The sequence below is a fragment of the Mytilus edulis genome, chromosome 3 (genome assembly GCF_963676685.1).
Source record: "Mytilus edulis chromosome 3, xbMytEdul2.2, whole genome shotgun sequence".
Taxonomy (NCBI): domain Eukaryota; kingdom Metazoa; phylum Mollusca; class Bivalvia; order Mytilida; family Mytilidae; genus Mytilus; species Mytilus edulis.
In genome coordinates this window covers 83675024-83684535 of record NC_092346.1, presented here as the reverse complement: position 1 = coordinate 83684535, position 9512 = coordinate 83675024, and positions in this window count along the sequence as shown.

Genomic DNA, 9512 nt, shown 5'->3' with positions numbered 1-9512 from the left:
AAAACTAGGCCTACCAACATTATCCTATAGGAGAATAAAAGGAGACATGATTGAAACCTTCAAAACAATGAACGGATACAACGACAAAGAAGTGAGCTCATTTTTAAGAAAGGCATATGATTCTCAACAAAGATATAGTAGCAGGACCAACAGTAATTCATCAAATATTCCAATCCAATATCCGTAAACACTCTTTCTCTGTTAGAATAGCTATAAACCCTTGATTAAACTTCCAGATAAAATAACAAAGTCACCATCCATAAACTCCTTCAAAAGCCGACTAGACAAATATTGGTCAGACGAAGAGATATATTATAATGACTATACAGAGCAGAAATACCCGGAAGTCACGGACAAAACAGTATAAGAAAAACATTAAATTACGAGTCTTGTGAAGAGGAACCTTGAGGGATCCTGTACTGGAAATCAACTATAAGTAACTATAAGTAAGTAAGTAAGTAAGTATTAAAGTAAGTTAGTATACAATTCATTGGTTAATGTAATGAATTGTATCTGACATGGTAATTACATATTGTTTATACTGAAAAATAGGAAGACAACTCTCCATCAAAGTAACAATTTAAATAAACCAATAGGTCAAGGCACGGCCTTTAACACGGAGCCTTGGTTCATACCGAACAGCAAGCTGTAAAGGGCCCCAAAAATACTAGTGTAAAACCATTCAAACGGGAAAATCAATTGTAAAAAAAATATACTGACTGGAGAATTTCAGGAGAGATATCAAAAGTCAAAGGTACTTTACTGGGCACATTTTGTTGCCCTCCCCCTATTTTCCAAATACCGATTTTTATACCTTCTGTTTTTCTGTACTCTATGAACATGCATATTTACTTTAATTACTATACAGAGAATTTCAAGAGAGGTATCAAAAGTCAAGGGTACTTAGGGACTGGGCACATTTGTTTGCCCTCCCCCTGTTTTCCAAATACCGATTTTTATACTTTCTGTTTTTCTGTACTCTATGAACATGCATATATATTTTAATTACTATACAGAGAATTTCAGTAGAGGTATCAAAAGTCAAAGGCACTTACATATATATATATATATATATATATACATCAGTGAACGTCATGAATAGTAAAGAGCCCCCCCCCCCCCCCACCCCCCACCCCCACCCCAAGATAACCATTGGAATTTATAGTAAATTATAACAAATACAGTTATTCATAGTAAATGTATGTATACAGAAATATATCCGCAGTGAACACCGTTGATAATAAACCATAGGCGGATCCCAGGGGCGGACCGTTGAAAAAAAAATGTTGATTATAGATCATTATATGGGGAATCACTGAAGTATGAGAGGAACGCCCCCCCCCTTTTAGGTCAGTCAGTGCCCCCTCCCTTTATATGAAAAGTTCTGGATCCGCCACTGTAAACTAATTGATAGTAAATAGCAAATATTATTCATTTTCGTTTTCCTCCCAAAATAACCCAAACTGAAACACGTTAAGCAAGGATGATACATGCTAGAACTCAAAATGACAGCAAAAAGCAAATTCATATACTTTATTCATAGTCTTTGTATGTTCAAAGTACAGAAAAACACAAACCGGAAGTCTAATCTGACTTAAAGTTTTGTCCAATGACGGGAAAATATCCGGACGCATTCTTTTTCGTTTTTATCCCAAAATAACCCAAACTGAATGATCATAAGAATGGATGACAAATGCGACTATACATGTTACCTATAGGACATAGAGGCATGATGATTAATTTATTGTGGAAGGAGGAGAAGCGACACCCAAAATGAGTTCTTCTCGTTTAATAGTATAGAAGAAGAAGATATGACTGTGGTTTTTATCACATCTTATAAAATAAATACTAACATCTGATTCTGATCCGTGTGTAGATTCAGATACTAATGATTTAATCAGCTATTTGATTATACATGTAATCCTAGTCCTATAATATATGCCTTCGCATTATATATTCACTATTTAACGTTTTCATGCTGATATTTTCATTTTTTATTTTTTGTCTTAATACATAATTTTCAAGCACTGTAAGGGATTATATTTAACAGTATTTTTTAAATTGAATTGGATAACCTCCCTTACAGTGCTTTTAAATTGTCCAAATTGTTCTGTACCCAGACAAGAGTGCACACGCTGAAATGTCTCGCCTTCTTTACTAATCATTGATATTATGTTGATAATCCTAAATGTAAAGCTTTATTACAACTGTCACATAAACTTAAACAAGAAAACAATGAACCATGAAAATGAGGTCAAGGTCAGATGAACCATATCAGGCATGCATGTACAGCTAACAATTCTTCCATACAACACATATAGTTGCTTATAGTTGACATCTATTGCTTATAGTTTAAGAAAAACCGACCAAAACACAAAAACTTAACACTGTCAACGTTTATTTGTTCCACCTAACAGAAGTTCCAATGGAAACTTTGTTATAAACAATGGCATAATACCTGTTCCTGTCGGAACAAATATTCTATACCATTTATTCCGTTAGGAACATTTACTGTAATATTTATTCCAGTGGAAATAATATTCCAGAATATTGTTTCCATTTGGAACTTATATTATAAAGGAAATTCTATTCCGTGACATCACTAAGCAATGAACTGTGAAAATGAGGTCAAGGTCAAATAAAACCTGTGCGACTGACACATAGATCATAAAATATTTCCATATACCAAATATAGTTGACCTATTGTAATTAGTATTAGAAAAAAAGACCAAAACTCAACCAGATGCTCCGCAGGGCGTAGCTCTATACGACCGCAGAGGTTGAACCCTGAACGGTTAGGGCAAGTATGGACACAACATTCAAGCTGGATTCAGCTCTAAATTTGGATTGTGATTAAATAGTTGACACAGCATAGGTTTCTGACACAGAATGAATGTGTTCTAATGAACTTAAAATTTTTGTTTCTCTTAGAGCAATTCACTATGCTGTTGAATATTAATCCTCTCAAAAAAATGTTTGAAGAAATTTTCTTTTTTATTTATGAAATTTCAAATGAGAAAAATTGAACCCAATTTTTTTAATCACATCCCCCTTTCCCTTATTCCAAAACTAATCTCAATTAAAATTTCTAATGGAGTTTGCAACAATAACTACTCATTTAAATACATCATAAAATATTAAGATGTAAAAAAACTGCTTGTTATCACTGAATGGTAAAGATTATTTTAATTTATCAGTTGGTAGTAAAAAGTGAATATACATTGTATATTGTATATAACAAAGATTTAAGTTGATTCTGGACAAAGAAAGATAACTCCAATTAAAAAAAAATCTTGCTATTGCACAATATTTTGCAATTAGATATTTCTTGCTTACTATTCTGGACAAAGAAAGATAACTCTAATTAAAAAAAAATTTGATATTTCACAATATTGTGCAATTAGATATTTCTTGCCATTGCGCAATACTGTGCAATTGAAAAGACTTGCTATTGCACAATACTTAATATAATAATTTTAGATCCTGATTTGGACCAACTTGAAAACTGGGCCCATAATAAAAAATCTAAGTACATTTTTGGATTCAGCATATCAAAGAACTTCAAGATTTCAATTTTTGTTAAAATCAGACTAAGTTTAATTTTGGACCCTTTGGACTTTAGTGTAGACCAATTTGAAAACAGGACCAAAAATGAAGAATCTACATACACAGTTAGATTTGGTATATCAAAGAACCCCATTTATTCAATTTTTAATGAAATCAAACAAAGTTTAATTTTGGACCCTGATTTGGACCAACTTGAAAACTGGGCCAATAATCAAGAATCTAAGTACATTTTTAGATTCAGCATATCAAAGAACCTAACTGATTCATTTTTTGTCAAAATCAAACTAAGTTTAATTTTGGACCCTTTGGACCTTAATGTAGACCAATTTGAAAACGGGACCAAAAGTTAAGAATCTACATACACAGTCATGACAGTTAGATTCAGCATATCAAAGAACCCCAATTATTCAATTTTGATGAAATCAAACAAAAGTTTAATTTTGGACCCTTTGGGCCCCTTATTATGTTGGGACCAAAACTCCCAAAATCAAACCCAACCTTTCTTTTATGGTCATAAACCTTGTGTTTAAATTTCATAGATTTCTATTTACTTATACTAACGTTATGGTGCGAAAACCAAGAAAAATGCTTATTTGGGTCCCTTTTTGGCCCCTAATTCCTAAACTGTTGGGACCTAAACTCCCAAAATCAATACCAACCTTCCTTTTGTAGTCATTAACATTGTGTTTAAATTTCATTGATTTCTATTTACTTAAACTAATGTTATTGTGCGAAAACCAAGAATAATGCTTATTTGGGCCCTTTTTTGGCCCCTAATTCCTAAACTGTTGAGACCAAAACTCCCAAAATCAATCCCAACCGTTCTTTTGTGGTCATAAACCTTGTGTCAAAATTTCATAGATTTCTATTAACTTAAACTAAAGTTATAGTGCGAAAACCAAGAAAATGCTTATTTGGGCCCTTTTTGGCCCCTAATTCCTAAAATGTTGGGACCAAAACTCCCAAAATCAATACCAACCTTCCTTTTGTGGTCATAAACCTTGTGTTAAAATTTCATAGATTTCCATTCACTTTTACTAAAGTTAGAGTGCGAAAACTAAAAGTATTCGGACGCCGGACGCCGACGACGACGACGCCGACGACGACGACGACGACGCCGACGACGACGACGACGACGCCGACGCCAACGTGATAGCAATATACGACGAAAATTTTTTCAAAATTTGCGGTCGTATAAAAACTTAACTTTGACCATGAACCATGAAAATGAGGTCAAGATCAGATGACACCTGCCAGCTAGACATGTACCCCTTTCAATCATTCCATACACCAAATATAGTAGACCTATTGCATACAGTATAAGAAAAAAGACCAAAACACAAAAATTTAACTATAACCACTGAACTATAAAAATGAGGTCAAGGTCAGATGACAACTGCCAGTTTGACATGTACACCTTACAGCCCTTCCATACACTGAATATACTAGACCTATTGCTTATATCTGAGATATGGACATGATCTCCAAAACTTAACCTTGTTCACTGATCCATGAAATGAGGTCGAGGTCAAGTGAAAACTGTCTGACAGGCATAAGGACCTTGCAAGGTACGCACATACAAAATATAGAGAGAATTTAACATTACAAAAAAACTTACCTTTTTTAAGTAGTCACTTAACCATGAAAATGAGGTCAAGGGCATTGGACATGTGACTGACAGAAACTTCGTAACATGAGGCATCCATATACAAAGTACGAAGCATCCAGGTCTTCCACCTTCTTAAATTTAAAGATTTTAAGAAGTTAGCTAACGCCGCTGCCGCGGATCAAATTTCCTTATGTCGAGCTTTCTGCAACAAAAGTTGAGCTTTCCGCAACAAAAGTTGCAGACTCGACAAAAAACCCTTGTTTTCCCCCCTTTTTTGTCCCTATTTGATTTGAGCCATAACCATCCCTTTGTATTATGGAAACTTGTGGTATAATTCCAGAGATATTTATATACTTTAACACAAGTTATTGACTGGAAGCTATAAAAATGCTTATTTGGGCCCCTTTTTTTTGGCCACCAACTTATAGACAAAATTTTATTGGATCTAGAGCATGGGTTTGTTCCCAAAGGGAAAAAAGCATGTCATATATTAGAACCACTGATTCATAATTTAGTTTGAGAGTACATGATCGAGTATTTATTAGCTACAAGGAATTGTATATTTAAAATAATACAATTCCTTGTTAGCTAGCTGTTACTTGCTTCTCGCTAAATTATTTTCAGTAACCGTGGATATACTATTACATCGGTGCTTATCATCTATTGTTTTATTTGCACTGTATGATATATATATGTGGCATACTAATGTACTTTTAGAATTCATGGACTTTAATTTCGGAAAGAAATAAGTATCTAAGCAACGTGAAATACATCTATGGTCCTCTATTGGTTCTACAGAATCTGGAAAAAAATACATCTATGATCATTTTATTGGTTGAAGAGAATCTGGGACAACTATATCTATATGATCATCTGTTACTTAAAGAGAATGTGGGCCACATTCATCCATGGTCATATATTGGTTCAAGAGAATCTGGGACACATATATATATGACCATCTATTGGTTGGAGCAAGGAATTGTATAGTAAAGAAAGACACAAATCCTCGGTTCCAGAGAATATGGAACAATTTCACCTTTGACCATCTATTGGTCAAAGAGGATCTGGGACAAATACATTGTAGACCATCCATTGGTTCAAGAGAATATGAGTCAACTACATTCATGATCATTTATATTGATTGAAGTGAATCTGGGGCACTTATGTAACAAAAAATTTGTTCCGGCGTGACATTTGTTCCGCCGGAACAAAAATCATAGGAAATATGTTCCACCGGAACTTATGTCACAGAAAATATGTTCCAGCACTATAAAATTTGTTCCGGAACTAATTTTTTAACCAAGTGTGAAATAAGTTCCGGAACAAAAATCACAGCACCATGAGTTTTGTTCCAATATTATTTTTTTTTTCAAAAATGGATAAGTTCCTGTGATATTAGTTTTGAACGAAGGTATTTTATAGAAATTAATAAAAACGTTCTGTGTGAACCTATTACACAGAAAATATGTACTGTGCTTGCATGGGGCACATTTGCAACTGAAGGCATGGCTGCAGGATGAAGATAAGAAATAAAAGCGATGATCATGTATCATAATTTATATCTATGTTTTATCGTTTATGTGGTAATTGACCTCCTTGTTTCCTGTTGATCTGTCATGGGTGTTCTAATCCTACACGAACTTAGCTATGGTCATTGTACAGTTTTAAAAAAGTGTGTCTTTTGTTTCCTAATGTCTTTTTATATAATTGATCATTCACTTTGTCCTCTTTAAAAAAAGTACAAATGTTCATCTTTAACTATAATAATTTTTTTTCAGAATGACTTTTATTATTATTTCTTGTTCTACTCTTTCCTGGTTAATAAGTGTCATTTTTAGTAGTATTAAATTGAGTATGTTATTAAACTTTTGCTTTACTCCACGTGATCCAAATTGGATTTTTACACTTTTTACTTATTACAATATCAATTTAATACATGTTTTTTTTTAAATGACTTTTAACTCACTTATGACAAGTGCTCAGTATATAAGATAACTTGTTTGACCAGTGGAACATATATCACAGACAAGGAACTTATTTCACCAGGTGAGGAACAAATCTCATAAATCCAGAACTTATTTCACCAGGTAAGGAACAAATCTCACAAACATGGAACTTATTTCACTAGGTAAGGAACAAATTTCACCAACCCAGAACTTATTTCACCAGGTAAAGTGTGGAACTTATTTCATAGAGATGGAACAAATTATATAGAAATTGTCTGTGAAAAAAGTTCTCCCAGAACAAATTTCCTGTGAAATTAGTTCCACTGGAACTTTTTTCACAGGAACAAATTTTGGCTCACACTTACATCTATGATCATTTATTGGTTAAAGTGAATCCGGGACAACCACGAGGCTACATTATAGATCGTCTATTAGTTCAAGACAAATACATCTGTATTAATATATCGATTAAAGAAAATCTGGGACAAATACAGCGGTGGATCCAAATGGGGAATCGGAGGTTGGAACACCCTTTTTTGACAATAAATGATTTTGAATGGGGATATGGTTTGACTATACATTTATGATCGTCTATTGGTTCAAGAGAATCTTGGAGACATATACATCTTTTGGTTAAAGAGAATCTGTGACAAATATACAATCATACATCTCTGTCCAGTCATCTTTTGGTTAAAGAGAATCCGTGACAAATATACAATCATACATCTCTGGCCAGTCATCTTTTGGTTAAAGAGAATCTGTGACAAATATACAATCATACATCTCTGGCCAGTCATCTTTTGGTTAAAGAGAATCTGTGACAAATATACAATCATACATCTCTGGCCAGTCATCTTTTGGTTAAAGAGAATCTGTGACAAATATACAATCATACATCTCTGGCCAGTCATCTTTTGGTTAAAGAGAATCTGTGACAAATATACAATCATACATCTCTGGCCAGTCATCTTTTGGTTAAAGAGAATCTGTGACAAATATACAATCATACATCTCTGGCCAGTCATCTTTTTGTTAAAGAGAATCTGTGACAAATATACAATCATACATCTCTGGCCAGTCATCTTTTGGTTAAAGAGAATCTGTGACAAATATACAATCATACATCTCTGGCCAGTCATCTTTTGGTTAAAGAGAATCTGTGACAAATATACAATCATACATCTCTGGCCAGTCATCTTTTTGTTAAAGAGAATCTGTGACAAATATACAATCATACATCTCTGGCCAGTCATCTTTTGGTTAAAGAGAATCTGTGACAAATATACAATCATACATCTCTGGCCAGTCATCTTTTGGTTAAAGAGAATCTGTGACAAATATACAATCACACATCTCTGGCCAGTCATCTTTTTGTTAAAGAGAATCTGTGACAAATATACAATCATACATCTCTGGCCAGTCATCTTTTGGTTAAAGAGAATCTGTGACAAATATACAATCATACATCTCTGGCCAGTCATCTTTTGGTTAAAGAGAATCTGTGACAAATATACAATCATACATCTCTGGCCAGTCATCTTTTGGTTAAAGAGAATCTGTGACAAATATACAATCATACATCTCTGGCCAGTCATCTTTTGGTTAAAGAGAATCTGTGACAAATATACAATCATACATCTCTGGCCAGTCATCTTTTTGTTAAAGAGAATCTCGAACAAATACATTTATAATCATCTATTGGTGCAAGAGAATCTGGTTATTACAGGTACAACCATGTCTTCGATAATTTATTGGTTAAAGAGAATTTGGAAATTTTACATCTTTGACCATCTATTGGTTCAAGAGAACATGGGACAAATTAGTCCGAGATTACTCTGCTTTCCAATGGCTGATTTGTCAGACAAGTTGAGGCTGTGGGATATGTCCTCAAACCCTTAAATTTAATATTAATACTTCCTTTGCTATATTTTTCTGAATTTTTAAGTAAAAAAGAGAGATGAATGTTGTATTTTTCACTGATCATTGAATCACTCATAGGGTAAAAATCTGGCATTTGAATAAATATGCAAACTCAAAATATTTTCAATAATTGTTCAATAAAGTCAAAATTAAATTAGGGGCTATATTTTTCCTAGAGGTTTCTTCAAATGACATAACATTTTATTGATAACTTGTATTCACTAAATGATTTGTCAAGATTACCATTTGATGACACAGTGGAAGACATTGTGTTTATGGTCATCTTATATACATGTTTTAATTAAGGAGAGTAGGTACAGTTCCTGAAAGGAACATTATTTTCAACATATTATTTTAAAATGAATCTTGATAATATTGCTAATGCTAATATGGTTTTGAAGATCTTGAATTGCTGTTCTTTTTTGTTTCAAGTCTCTTTCTATATTCTCTTGTTTTAGTCCATAGCACAA